The following is a 15580-nucleotide window of genomic DNA, read 5'->3' as shown; positions in this document are numbered from 1 at the left end:
TATGTTGTGATGGGATATTAGAGCTTGTGGAAAATAAAATGCCTCTGCAAAATTGCTGAAGCAGCTTTATCACCTTGCTTAAATACCTACCAAAGCTCTCAAAAACATTGCTTCCGAATGCCAAAGCTATTTAAAAATGTTCAAAGTGATTAAAATATTAATAACCAAGCAATAAAAAAATCCTAGAAGTCCTGTATGGTGGTGGACAATGGAAAGAAAAGAATCCAACAATGTCCCTGTCATCCAGGGCTCAGCATGCAAGTCTTAAAGAAAAGGCTGAAGCATTCACAACCACGATCAGCCACATGGCAGAAGGATGATCCAACTGGGTTCATCTTCGGATTCACAGTATCACAATGTCTGAACAATTCAATTAACTCTGTGTAACATCAGGAAACAGCTGAGAGCACAGGCTATAGCACTGGGCAGCATCCCTCCTGTGATGCTGAAGACATGTGTTCCAGAACTAGTTGCTTCGCTAAACAAGTTGCCCCAAATGCAATTTTCATACTGTCATCTGCTCAACAATGTGAACAATTGCCAATGTGATCAATGTGCCTGTCAGAGTACAATCATCCCATTGCAATGACATTTCACCAGCAGCTCCTCGGAGCAGTGTTCCAGGTCAAACTACAGTATCTTCAACAAAGACTTTCCTTTTCATAGCAGTTTTGAAAGTGGGGACTTTGCTAATGATTGTACAATGCTCAATTCCATTTATAACTCCTCAGCAAGTAAAGATGTCCATGCCTCCACAGATGTGGGCAATCTTCTCTACGAGTTGGTAACAGTTGTGGCTTGTAACAACCATCTCCAACAAGTGTCTAATGATCATTCCTTGACATGAAATGGTACTAAGACCTTCACCGTCAATATCGGGGGAGGGTGGATTTGGAGGACAATATTGACCAGAAACCCAATAGACCAGCCATTTTGGAAACTTGTGGTGAGTGACTTAATTCATGATATACCACATATTTACACATCACAAGTCAAGAGTTCTATGGCATACACTCCTCTTAGCAGGATGTGTACAGCTTCAAGGATTCACGTAAAGCTCAAAACCATTCGGAGCAGGGTAGCCTACTTGACTAACAATTCTACCACCACATAACTATTCAGCACTTTTACATTGAGCACACACTGGCTGTAGTATGAACTTCTTATCCACGTACAATAGAGATTTTACTTATCCAGGCTATTGAATTCCAGCTCCCAAATCTGTCTCCAAATGGGACAAAAAGCAGAAGTTGCATGGGAGTACCACCCCCGCAGGCTCCTCTCATGTCACACACCACCGGAAACACATTGCTGGTTATTCATTGTGCCTGGATCTAAATCCTGCAGTTCCTACTCAGCAGCAATGATGGAGTATGTACCTTCACTAATGGACTGCAGTGGTTCAAGGAATCAGCTCATCAGCTCATTCTCAAGAGCACTTGGAATGGAGAATAAATGTGCATTATCAGCAACATTCAAAGAATAACTTGCATTTTAATGCATTTTAACAATTTAAAAATAACATTGAAGTAATCTAATGCCTGACGTATTCCATTGAATCCTTGGCATAATGCTAGAAATGTTGATGAAAAGATCTCATTCATTTGTTTTTGCAGATATTGATCAGACATATGATTTGGTATTCTTAATGTTCACTTTTCTAGTTGTTTAAAGTATTTTTAAGTAAAAGTACAATTTTTATATACACATTTTTGGAATTACTTAACTGTACTTCAATTAGATCATCCACTTTATTCCCTGCTGGCTACAAGTTTGTCCTATCATTTGCCTGCCCTTCCTGACAGTCTGACTGCATGCTATCTTTGCTTTTTTTACCATCCGTCCTATCCAGAGTCTCTTCACTCTGATTTCCATCCCCCCGTCAAATTAAATTAAACTCTCCCCAACAGCTTGAACAAACCTGCCTGTGAGAATATTGGCCCCCCTCAGGTTCAGGTGCAACCCATCACCTTTGAACATTCATACCTCCCCCAGAAGAGATCCCAATGACTGAAGCCCTGCCCCCTGCATCAGCTTCTCAGTGATGCATTTATCTGCCAAATCATCCTGTTTCTAACCTCACTGGCGCGTGGCACAAGTAGCAATCCAGAAATTACTGCCCTGGAGGTCCTGTTTCTCAGCTTTCTGCCTAGATCTCTACATTCTCTTTTCAGGACTTCTTTGCTTTTCCTTCTTAGGGCATTGGTACCAATATGAACCGAGACAACTGTCTGCTGTCCTTCCCTCTCCAAAATCCTGTGGACGCCATCTGAGGTGGCACCCAGGAGGCAACATACCATCCAGGTGTCTGATTCACATCCACATAATCTCCTGTCCATTCCTCTGACTATTGAGTACCCTATTACTACCGCTCCTCTCTTTTTCCACTTTCCCTTCTGCCACATGGACACACACTCAGTGCCAGTAAACTGGTCTCCATGGCATTCCCGAGAGGTCGTTCCCCACGGTAGTATCCGAAAAGGTATACTTATTATTGAAGGGAATGGCCACAGGGGTACTCTGCATTAACTGTCTATTCACATTTCCATTTCTCCTGACAGACACCCAGCTACTCACCTCCTGCAACTTCGGGGTGACTACTTCCCTGTAACTCTGATCGATTATCTCCTCACTCTCCTGTACAGTCCAAAGGCCATCCAGTTGCTGTTCCAGATCCCTAACGCGATCTTCAAGGAGCTGCAGCTGGATGCACTTCCTGCAGATGTAGTTCCCTGGGAGACTCTGGGTCTCCCAGGACTCCTGGCACGAAGAACATACAACAGCCATTTACTACCCTAAGTACAGTGGGAACCTTAATGGAAACTTACACAGAGCCAACAACTCTTTTGAGCCAAAGCCTGACATTCCTACTCTCACCACTGGCCAGCTTCCTACAACAGCCACCCTGTTTGTCCCTTCTGTACTTTTATTCAATTCACTGTGCTGTGCTCCCGCCACTGACTGGGTTGCCGGAATGAGCCCAAACGGCCACGAAACTCTCCTTTTAAACAAGCATCCTGCCAATGTTAGCATGGAATTTCTAATCGTAATTAAGATAAAATTGAGATTTTTTTTTTAAAGTCAACAATTCCTAAATGATTTGCATATATTTAAGACCATAGGGCAAAAAGATATGAGCAAAATTAGGCCATTCAGCCCACTGAGGATGCTCTGCCATTTAATTACAACTGATTTATTTTCCCTCTCAACCCCATTCACCTGCTTTCTCCCTATAACCTTTGCCACCTTTACAAATCAAAACCTATCAATTTCTGCTTTAAATAAAAATGCAGACTTGGCTTTCACAGCCATCCGTGGCAATAAGTTCCACAGATTCACCACCTCCGGCTAAAGAAATTCCTCCTCATCTCTGTTCTAATTGGACATCCCTCTGGTCCTAGCCTCTCCCATTATTGAAAACATCCTTTGCACATTCACTCGATCTAGGCCTTTTAATATTCAGAAGATGTCAATGAGATCCCTCCACCCCACCCCCCATTCTTCTAAAGTCAAGTAAGTACAGGCCCAGAGCCATCAAATGTTCCTCATACGTTAGCACTTTCATTCCTGGGGTCATTCTTGTAAGCCTCCCCTGGACCTTCTCAAATGTCAGCACATCCGTTCTGAGATGTGGGGCCCAAAGCTGCTCACAATTCTCCAAATGTGTTCTGACAAGTGCCTTATGAATCCTCAGCATTACTTTATACTTTATTGTCGCCAAACAATTGATACTAGAACGTACAATCATCATAGCGATATTTGATTCTGCGTTTCCCACTCCCTGGATTACAAATTGATAGTAAATATTAAAAATTTAAATTATAAATCATAAATAAAAAATAGAAAAATGGAAAGTAAGGTAGTGCAAAAAAAAACAAAATGCAGATGCATTATATTCTTGCTGTTATATTTTTAGTCCTCTTGAAGTGAACTATAACGTTGCACTTGTCTTCGCTATTACTGCTCTTGTACTCCCAAGACGCTATGCACCTCCAATTTCTGAAATTTATCCCCCATTTAGGAAAGAGTCTATGCCTTTATTCCTTATACCAAAGCACATCACCATACACTATATCCATTCTGCCACTTCTTTGGCCATTCTTCCAATTTGTCCAAGTCCTCTTGCAGATACCGTGCTTCTTTGACACTGCCTGTCCCTCCATCTACCTTTGTATCATTCGCAAATTTGGCCACAAAGCCATTACTTCCGTGATCCAGATCAATAATGTGAAAAATAGTAGACTCAACACTGACCCCTGCGGAACACCACTAATCACCGCCAGCCAACCAGAAAAGGCCCCCTTCATTCCCCTTTTTGCCTTCTGTCAGTCAACCAATTTTCTATCCATGCCAGTATCTTTCCTGTAATACCATGGGTTCTTAGGTTGTGCAGCCCTTGTCAAAGGCCTTCTGAAAATCCAGGTAAAGAACATCAACAGACCCTTCTTTCCCTGTTCTGCCTGTTGCTTCCTCAAAGAATTGCAACAGGTTTTACAAGCAATACTTTGTAAGGAAACCATGCTGACTTTGGCTTATTTTATCATATACTTCCAGGCACCGCAAAACCTCATCCTTGGTAACGGACTCCAGCATCTTGCCAACAACTGAAGTCGGGCTAACTAGCCTACAATTCTCATCTTTCCTGTCCCTTTCTTCTTAAAGAACAGAGTGGTATTTACAATTTCAAGTTGTCTGGAAACATTATAGAATCTAGTGATTCTTGAAAGATCATACAGTTGCCTCCACAATTTCTTCAGCTACCTCTTTCAGAAACCTATAGTCATAGTCATACTTTATTGATGCTGGGGGAAACTGTTTTTTGTTACAGTTGCACCATAAATAATAAATAGTAATAGATCCATAAATAGTTCAATGGTAATATGGAAATTATGCCAGTAAATTATGAAATAAGTCCAGGACCAGCCTATTGGCTCAGGGTGTCTGACCCTCCAAGGGTGGAGTTGTAAAGTTTGATGGCCACAGGCAGGAATGACTTCCTATGACGCTCTGTGTTGCATCTCGGTGGAATGAGTCTCTGGCTGAATGTACTCCTGTGCCCAGCCAGTACATTATGTAGTGGATGGGAGACATTGACCAAGATGGCATGCAACTTAGACAGCATCCTCTTTTCAGACACCACCATGAGAGAGTCCAGTTCCATCCCCACAACATCACTGGCCTTACCAAATGAGTTTGTTGATTCTGTTGGTGTCTGCTACCCTCAGCCTGCTGCCCCAGCACACAACAGCAAACATGATAGCACTGGCCACCACAGACTCATAGAACATCCTCAGCATCGTCCGGCAGATGTTAAAGGACCTCAGTCTCCTCAGGAAATAGAGACGGCTCTGACCCTTCTTGGAGACAGCCTCAGTGTTCTTTAACCAGTCCAGTTTATTGTCAGTTCGTATCCCCAGGTACTTGTAATCTTCCAGCATGTCCACACTGACCCCCTGGATGGAAACAGGGGTCACTGGTACCTTAGCTCTCCTCAGGTCTACCACTAGCTCCTTAGTCTTTTTTACATTAAGCTGCAGATAATTCTGCTCACACCATGTGACAAAGTTTCCTACCGTAGCCCCTGTACTCAGCCTCATCTCCCTTGCTGATGCATCCAACTATGGCAGAGTCATCCGAAAACTTCTGAAGATGACAAGACTCTGTGCAGTAGTTGAAGTCCGAGGTGTAAATGGTGAAGAGAAAGGGAGACAAGACAGTCCCCTGTGGAGCCCCAGTGCTGCTGATCACTGCTGATCTCTCTGTCGGACACACAGTGTTGCAAGCACACGTACTGTGGTCTGCCAGTCAGGCAGTCAAGAATCCATGATACCAGGGAAGCATCCACCTGCATCGCTGTCAGCTTCTCCCACAGCAGAGCAGGGCAGATGGTGTTAAATGCACTGGAGAAGTCAAAAAGCATGACCCTCACAGTGCTCGCTGGCTTGTCCAGGGGGCACTGGGGTGTATTCCATCTGGTCAAGATGACTGATCTACTTTCAGAACTAAGAGCTTCTCTTCCAAGAACCTTCTCCTAAGTAATAGCAACTATACTCACTTTTGTCTCCTGTGTCTCTCAAATTTCTGACATACTGCTGGTATTGTCCATAGTGAAGACTGAATCAAGTTGATAGTGTTGTTAGAAGGTGTATGGTGTGGGGGTACTTACCAGGGGTGATTGATAAGTTCGTGGCCTAAGGTAGAAGGAGTCAATTTTAGAAAGACTCGCACATTTATTTGTCAACATAGTCCCCCCTACATGTACACACTTAGTCCAGCGGTCATGGAGCACACAGATCCCTTCTTTGTAGAAGTGGTCCACAGCAGGGGTGATTGATAAGTTTGTGCCCTAAGGTAGAAGGAGATGAGTTATTAATTTCAAACTTTCTGCATTACCACTCAAAGAGTTGAACTGTATGTGCATGTAATGAAAGCGTCTTGGACCTCCAGGTGGTCCACAGCAGGGGTGATTGATAAGTTTGTGGCCTATGGTAGGAGGAGATGAGTTATACAGCTCTCATTACACGCACGTGCAGTTAACTGTTTGAGTGAAAATGCAGAAAGTTTGGAGTTTATAACTCATCTCCTTCTACCTTAGGCCACAAACTTATCAATCACCCCCGCTGTGGACCACTCCTGGACGTCCAAGACACCGACTTCTACAAAGAAGAGATCCGTATGTTCCACAACCGCTGGACTAAGTGTGTAAATGTAGGAAAAATGTGCAAGGTTTTCTAAAATTGACTCTGTCTACCTTAGACCACGAACTTATCAATCCGTCACCCCTCGTACTAGTTCGGGAATTAAATTCAAGATTCAAGAGGTAATGGTGCAGCTCCATAGAACTCTGGTTAGACCACAAGTGGGATATTGTGTTCAGTTCTGGTTGCCTCATTAGAGGAAGTATGTGGGCACTTTAGAGAGGGTGCAGAGTATATTTACCAGCATGCTCCCTGGATTAGTGAGCATGCCTTATGAGGATAGATTGAGTGAGCAAGGTCTTTTCTCTTTGGAGTGAAGCAGCATGAGAGGTAGCTTGAAAGAGGGGCAAAGGTCGACTGTTATAAATGTCACGGAGCAGCGAGCAGAACCAGCCCAACCCTTACTTCTGTTCTCAACACTCTACCTTTTCAATCGATCTAGCCTGGTGTTTAAATCATCCAAATGTCAGGTCATTTCTCACTCTAAGGCTTGGTCCCTGTGGCATTGTTACATTCCAGGCCTGAACTCCACAGCCATGCTTCAGCCTATGCCCCACTTTTCCAAATTGGCCTGGAGCTTAGATTGATCAGAACTCCCATCAGTTTAGATGGATGTGCCTCGAATTTGCCTTTCCTCTGCTCCGACCTTTCTCCTTTCCACTCGCCTTGACTTCACCTTGTTTATGCCTCAATCTCACCCTGACTTCGCTTTGGACGTGCTTCGACCTCGCCACAGCTTTGCCTCGCACCCGTCTGCTTCCACCCATTGACTGGTGATCATTTACAATAAGTTTTTTTTTACAGGAAACTGTTATTAATGAAGTATTTAGTTCTATTGCTTGTTTTGTTAACCACCAGTGAGTAGTCACTCATCTCCAGTGGTCTCATCTTAAACCCGATATTCATATAGTAGTTAATATCTGCAGTAATTATTGCTCAGAAACTTAACTACCCAACTTCTTAAAAGGTGGCTAGCAATAACAATCCATTACTGGGTACAGTTGAGAGAGTTAGGCTGTAACTGATTACTTGGATTGAAAGGTAATTTTCTTATGATCAGGACACTATGTGGGTATAACGATCTAATTTTTTGTTTTGTCAAAATGTTATAGTTTAATATTTTATGATTGACAAAATTATCAACTATGATATGTTGTCTTAGAATTTAGATGTTCATGGTTACATGCTCAGTGTATTTTAATCACTGTACAAACTGTGATTTTTTATGTCATTCTGAAAAGTATCTGTTCAAATAAACTGGTTAGCAAAGGAAGTTGAGTTTTGACTGAGCACTGTGCGATGTGAGGAGTAACCTGCTTCTACAATTCCCTGTGAATGAAGAAACACATAAATGAATTCTATCAGCTACATGCCCTGAGAGAAAATAAAACTAATTTGGTAATAGGAAAAGGCAGCAGTTGTCACATTGACATAAAAAAGAAAGTGCTGGGAAAACTCAGCAGGCTGGACTTTATCCATAGAGGCAGAAAGAAAAGTTAATATTTCAAGATGAAGTCCTTGCTTCAGCAGTTTTTCATTAGTTGTTCCAGAATCTTACAATAAGAGCCTCCCCAGAAGATGAAAAATTGTTTTACTTCTAGTGCAATCATGATTATAATGTGACATTTAGATAGTTAGCTGCATAAAAGTCTCATGGTGATATTGCAAATCCATTGAGGTTAGATTAATGTTATAGCTGTCCATTTGCAGAAGAGAGGCATTGTTCAGTTCTGCAAGAGCAACACATTTCCATCCCTTCACAGTATGTAATATAATTTGTCACATTGCATAGAGTCAGAAGGCTGGGGCTAAAACAAATATGATTTGTGATCTAGTTAAAAGGCAGATAAAGAAGAGCAGCAGTGAAGAGCCATGTAGTGGGAAAGGATGTCACAACTGGGATGCCAAAGCACGAGCCCTGAGAATTCATCTATTTTCAATCTATATCTTTGACTTAGATGAACAGACAATCTGCAAGTTATTCACATTTGCTGATGACAGAAAGACAAGCAGGAAAGTCAGCTATGAGAAGGACACGAGGGATATAGATAATTTAAGTTTTAGGAAACTGGTGGACAATGTGGCGTTTTGTTTGAAAGAATAGCAAAGCAGAAATGCTATTTTAAATAATAATAATATTCCAGTAATTTAGCCGGATTGATATATCCTGAGTTCTGATATAAAGGCACAGTTAATCATCATAAAAAATAGCATGCAATCAGGAAATGGGATAATACAAGAAGCAGGGAATACAGGGGGAAGCTGGTTTTGTTGTACATGCATGGGATTTTGCTGTGACAGATATTCACTTTCCAGGGCTCAAGAGACTTGTTGCCAACCTCAGTTTTCGAGCACAGTGGCATGGCAGCTTTGCAAACAAACAGCACAGTCTATAGAGAACTGGCTGCTGGCCCACACTAGGAGATTGGCTGCTGAAGAGATATGGTTTTCAGAGTGAAGTTTTTGTTTACGAGACGTTCTTGTCTCCATCAGCCAAGTATAAGACAATAAGGTGATGTTAATTGGCCTACATCAAACCGGGCAATGATAGCTAAGTTATTTACATCATTGTGACAGGGATCAAGGAACCTTCCAGGCCAGACTTACTTTGAGACTTAGTACATGGTCACAGGTATAATCAATCAATAGCTGGGACATCTGGGTACCCAAAGAGTCAGCCCTTACAGTATTAGTTTTGGTTGTCTGAGATCTCTGTCCTCAGAAACATTTAGAATCTTTGTCCCAGCAAAAGTATCTGAGAAACATCAAATGCAAAAATGTCACCTAGTAGCAAAACAGTATAAATGTTAGAAAGCATTGGGTATTGTTAGGAATGATGAGGAGACTAACAGAAAGAATGGGTAACAGAAAGAAGAACAGGAATTCATTCCCTAACCTTCCGTTTCTGTGACAGATGACTCATTTGTCTGCAGTTCATTTTATGTTTTCTTAGACTGCAAGAATTGTGCCTGTGTGTAGAAATCCTTTGTAGCTTATAAATCTTTTGTAATTTGGAAATCTTTTATAAATCAGAAATCCTCTGTGAGTTTTAAGTGTGCATTAAGAATTATTTGTTTAGATGTAAACATGTATCACGAAAATGAAATAAAATGTGTCTAAATTATTTTGTTAGCTGGAAGTATTCTCTCCTTAGTGGGGAAAGGAACTCATCACTCAAATAGTGGGTATTGGCAGCTAGACTTGATCGCAGAGGCAAGTCAGGGAAGTAAGCTCGTCTTTGCAGAATAGGTTGACACAGTATAACTTTCCTTTGTGAGGGAACCCGTAGATATCTATATGAGATGGGGCCTAAAATCTTTGTTTGAGTATAGGGCTTTGTGAACGGTGAACCCACTACCATCACATTACTTTGAAGAAATTAACTTGGTTTTCAACTCTGTATCTAAGGTGGAGTATACTTGCCCCTGTACAGTGCATATTTCCTAGCTTGATTTCAGGGATGAATAGAGTCTCTGAGAAGACTAAGAGAGCAATGTTCAATGAAGGTTGATAAATCAGAAATGACCCTATTGAAATAAATCACTTTTCAAAGAGAACTGACAGGCTTGCTTTGAAAATTCTTTCTATTGGCTGAGGGATTGAACAGTAGGGTGCTTAACTGACTATGGAAGCTTTATGAGTGACTATCAGATCTATCCACACTATCCTTTGGCCTTAACAGTCACATACTTATGGACACTGATTGTAGCATACGCTCAATCGTGACTGGCTGGATCTGAGGTGCCTATTCCTGATTGGTTAGTTTGAATTGACCATGCTCTGATTGGTCAACTTATGGGCCAAAACCTCTTTAAGAATATGTGGTCCCAGACCAGAGCTACCACTCCACTATTAGAACCAACATTTATGTCCCCTACATGCTCTATCTCTAGCATTCTCTTCCTTGCCAAAGATACTGGCCTCATCAAACCTTGGTTTACATGAGCATAATAGGCAGAGTTCAGTGATCCTACTTCATTCTGCTCTCAAGTTTTTTAAGGCACTCTTATCTTCTACTATCCTGGTCTTCAATAGCCTTCCAGTCTCGCCAATATCTGCTGTTCGTCATGGTGCTAGAGGTATGGAGTACACAACTCCCTGACACATGAGCGAGCATTAAGCCCCAAACATGTCCTCCTCACTCGAGAGGGTATATAAGGAGGTGTCTCGAGGGAGACTTGTCATTTGACTAACTTGTGCCTGAGGAAAACGGTTGGGTTTACCGTTGAAATGTTGCTCCCAGTATCTGTAAATATGTGACTGTTAAGGCCAAAGTGTGGATAGTAAGGTGCTTAATCAGAGGGTCAGGGATCAGTTACATAGGTTAGCTTTGTTTGTCACATGTACATTGAAGCATCGAAGTATCAACACATACAAAACAATAGTGATATAAGCCCCTTTCCTCCTTCTCACACACTCATCCACCCACTTACACATGGAGGAAATCCTCAAGTCACAGGACAGGCATCAAGCCTCCAGAGGACTGCAGAAGTCGGGTGTCTGACCTCCCCAGTTTCACAGACACAGAGCTTCGACCAGCAGGCCTCAACATTTGATTGATCTTCAGGCTCATTCTTCAGAATTGAGGCCAATAACAGGACCCTGAACTTGGGCCTGGAACTCCAGACTCGCTGACTCACATAACTGAGGCATAACTAGCCCTCATGCCTCCTGCCCACATGGACCTGCCAAACTGAGGGACTCGCTGACCTTGGGGGCTACTAGATCTTGTCCTTGCTGGTCTTCATCCACAGCGCTTGCTGACCCTACATCTGTCCACTGATGTCCTTCGCCACACATCTACATCACTGGCCTGAGAGCGCAGAGATGAGGCCTAATCTGTGGCCTGACCACTAACCACATCACAGTCCTGTCCCTAAAACCCACCCTGACACCTTGCTCCCCTTTCTGTCACCAAAACCATCCCTACACACCTAAAAAGCAACTAAGTGTGAACTACAGCCTTGATGGAGACCACAGTGCAACATCATCTTGACCTTTGTACACCGGACAGGCAATTTGCCACACAATGTTGTGCAGATCTTGATGCTAATTTATACTAAATGTCCTCCTCCTGTGAATCATCCATATCCCTCCATTCTCTTCATATTCATGTATCTATCTAAAAGTCTTCTAAACTTCACCAAACTGTCTTATTCCAACTCAACCTTTGGTAACTCATTCCAGGCACCTACCATTCTCTTTTAAAACTTGCTTCACACATCGCCTTTAAACATCGCCCCCCCCAACCTTAAAGTCATGTCCTCTGGTGATTGACACTTTCACCCTGGGGAAGAGATTCAATGCCTCCCCTAATACTTTTCCTCAGTGAATACAAACACAGAGTAGTCATTTAATACTTCAGCCACTTGCTCTTACTCTAAACTCAAATCCCTTTATTTATTCTTGAGTGGATCTATCCACTTTTTAAATGTAAAATACCTTGCCTTCTCCTTGATTCAGCTCACCAAGAACATTTCATTCCCCTTTTGGCTTTCCTAATCATCTGCTTGAGCACTTTCATATTGTTATATTCCACAAGGACCCAATCTTATGTTAGCATTCTACACCTTGCATATGCTTCCTTTTTCTTCCTGACTTCATTGAAGATTCTCTTACCTTACCACCTTTGTCCTTACTCCTTTTCCTGAACATACCGATACTGAACTCTGATCAGCTAGTCTTTAAACAACACCCATAAGTCAGATGTGGACTTGGTTAACAGCAGCTGATACAAATCCATGACTTTAAGGCTGATTTATACTTGTGCATACTAGCTTATGTCATAGCCTACGCAAGTGGGCTATGCCATTGTGAGCGTTTATACTTGTGCGTTGGTGTGTCTGCATCGCTCTGCAATTCACTGCCAAAACGCTAGTTGGCAGTGGGGATTCTATGCCACTGTGTTGAGCTTCTTTGTGCTGAAACTCAACACGAAGAAACTCAAACTTCAAACAATGGCGACTGAGGGTGAATTTTCTGTGCTTGTCCGGCCACTGAGAGACATGGACGAGGAAATGCCTTTCAAATATTTTCCGATGTCGACAGGTAGATTTGATGATTTGGTTCATCGTCTCCAACCATTTATTTCACATCAGTGTTTGTACAGTATACTCAGAGACTGGCAATCACCATTCGAGTTTTAGCTTCAGGTGGAAGTCAACAGGCTGTAGCAGCTAGCTGCAAACTGGCATCAAGCACAGGGTCCTCCATCATTTCTGAGGTCTGTAAATCTTTATGGAAAGCATTGCAGCCAGAGTTCCTTCCCTGCCCTTCAGTCACTCAATGGAAAGCTATTGCAGCGTAGGAGGAAATACGATGCTACCAAGTGGACCAATCACAGTTGTTTCGGTCTGCGTCGCTGCGACGTGTAGTTACATTTTGGGAGAGGTGCGCATTAGGTTATGGCATAGGGTTCGGCGTAGAGTAGAGTGTAGGGTACATGGCTACGCCATACCTACGGCATACATTTGACACACAAGTATAAATCAGCCTTTGTCCTGTCATAATTTGCTCAGCCTAATTTAGTACCAGCAGGCCGGTGGCGCAGTGACATCAGTGCCGGACTCTGAAGCGAAGGTTCCCGAGTTCAAATCCAATTGGGCCGCTCCCGGGCATGCTTTCCATCCGTGCCGGGTTGAGTGTTGAGCTCGTAACTCGGCCTCATAAAAAAAACTGCACTGTGAGAAGGATGTGAGGGACCACTCACAGAATCTTCCTCCAAGACAACCACTTGAAATGTGGTCGCTGAGGCTCTGGCAGAGTATGGCACATATATAAAAAAAATTTAGAGCTGTCCCACAAGATCCAATTGTATCCTTAATCATAACTATCATAAAGCATACTGAGTTGTAATCACTAATACCAAGATGTTCACCCACTATCAGGCCTGTCACCTGGCCTGACTCATTCCGAGTATGTTTTCTCTTCAACTTGGATTCTCCACATACAGTTTCAAGAACCCCGCTCGAATGCACTGAAGGTTATTCATGAAATATATCAACTCCCGCCTGAAGGATTACTTGGATCCACCCCAGTTTGCCTATTGTCACACCAAGTCAACAGGATTTCATTGGCTTTTGACTCAGCCTTGGAACATCTGGACAGTGAACATCTGGATTCTCTTCATTGACTACAGCTCAGCATTCAACACTATCATCCCCTCAAAAATATTCAATGAGCTCCAAAACCTAAGCTTTGATACCTCCTTTCTTTTCTGGTTTCCCTTTAGATCATCTCTGCTGTAATGGGGAAACTTTTGATCTGCATCCAAGAAACAGAGACCATCTCTGCATCCATGCAAAGGCTACGGATGTTCACTGCCATCACTCATAACATGTGACATGGCTGCACCCATACCATAAGGCGAGATATCAAAGACAAGCTTCATTGGATGGTGTGGATCATGATGTGTGAGTACAGTGTCCGACATCACCATTTCCTTTACCTTTTGGAAAGTCACCTCACACTGCTTTGTCCATTGCCATTTCTTCCCGATCTGTAGTAATGGGTTTAAGGGGTGGAGCTCCAGAGCTAGGCTTGGCAGGAACCTGTTGTAGTAATTGACAAGTCCTAAAATAAAAATCACAACTGTGACATGTCATTTAGCCTTGGGGTATCCACCACTGCTTGAATTTCTTTCAGCACACAATCCTTGAGCAACAATGAAGTGACCACAGTATATGATGCTTGGTTTAAAGAATTCACCCTTGTTGCATTGTGTTCCAAGTACACAATCTTTTTAACACTGCCTTGTGCTGTTACTTGCTTTTATTGTTTGCATGATATGTGTTTTTTTTTCTCTCTCTGCGCATTGGGTGTTGACCTTTTTTGAATTGGGCTCTTTCTGGTTTCTTGTCTTGTGGCTGCCTGGCAGCAGACGAATATCAAGGTTGTATAACTTATACATACTTTGATAATAAATGTACTTTGAACTTTGAGATTTTGGAGATGTTCCTTGTCATCCTCACCCTTAATGATGTCAGCCTTGCAGCATCTTGTTCATAGCTTTCTGCTAGAGTACGAGTACAGATGCTCATCCAAAAATAACCCTGTTATTGTATAGCGATAAAGCCCTTTGTGAGTGTTTATGGTGAGAAAAACTTTGGACTCTCTTTTATCTCCATCTGCAGGTAGGACTGAATTAAGTCCACTTTCTGAAGCATTTCCCTTCAGAAAAGTTTGCAAATATATCCACCTTCTGGAGCAGATTCTGACAGACCTATTTTTCTTGACTACTGGGAATACTGGTGTTGCCCATGGGCTCCGCTCAACCTTGAAAAGAATTTCTTCTGCCTCCATGTGTTGTAGCTCACAGGCTACTTTATCACGGATGGTATAAGGAACCTGACCAGGTATGTAAAACTTTGGTGTGGCATTTTTATTTAACACTATTTTACCCTTGATTTGTCATCCTTGAACATGGTTGTGACATCATCCAGTACCTTTCTTAATTTGCTTTCAGTTGACACTACTGCAAGGGATGTGGCATGCAAATAGCGGATGGATCGCCAATCAATTTGTAGTTGTCTCAGCCACTCGTCCCCACAATGCTGGCCCTCTTGGTTTTACCATAAACAAGCCCAACATGGCTTGCTGGTTGGTGGAAATCTGATGGCTTCAGCTCAGTATCTTTGAAATGCCGTTCAAACTCATTTTGTGGAATGATTGAAACAAATGAATGAATGTCCAATTCCATTTTAATTAATTTGCCATTCACTTCTGTTGTAAGCCATATTACTTGTCAATTGCTAGTTTTCACGTTTTAAATCTCAACACTTCGCAGTCCTGTGTCACTTGCATTATTACCAGATTGTTCATTAATTACATGCAGATTAGGGCTTTTTTTTTTGAAATGGCAATTTGACATTTTATCTTTTTCT

Source organism: Mobula birostris, chromosome 1, assembly GCF_030028105.1.
Source record: "Mobula birostris isolate sMobBir1 chromosome 1, sMobBir1.hap1, whole genome shotgun sequence".
NCBI classification, from domain to species: Eukaryota; Metazoa; Chordata; class Chondrichthyes; order Myliobatiformes; family Myliobatidae; genus Mobula; species Mobula birostris.
The sequence above is the reverse complement of the archived record's forward strand: the minus strand, read 5'-3'. Positions refer to the sequence as shown.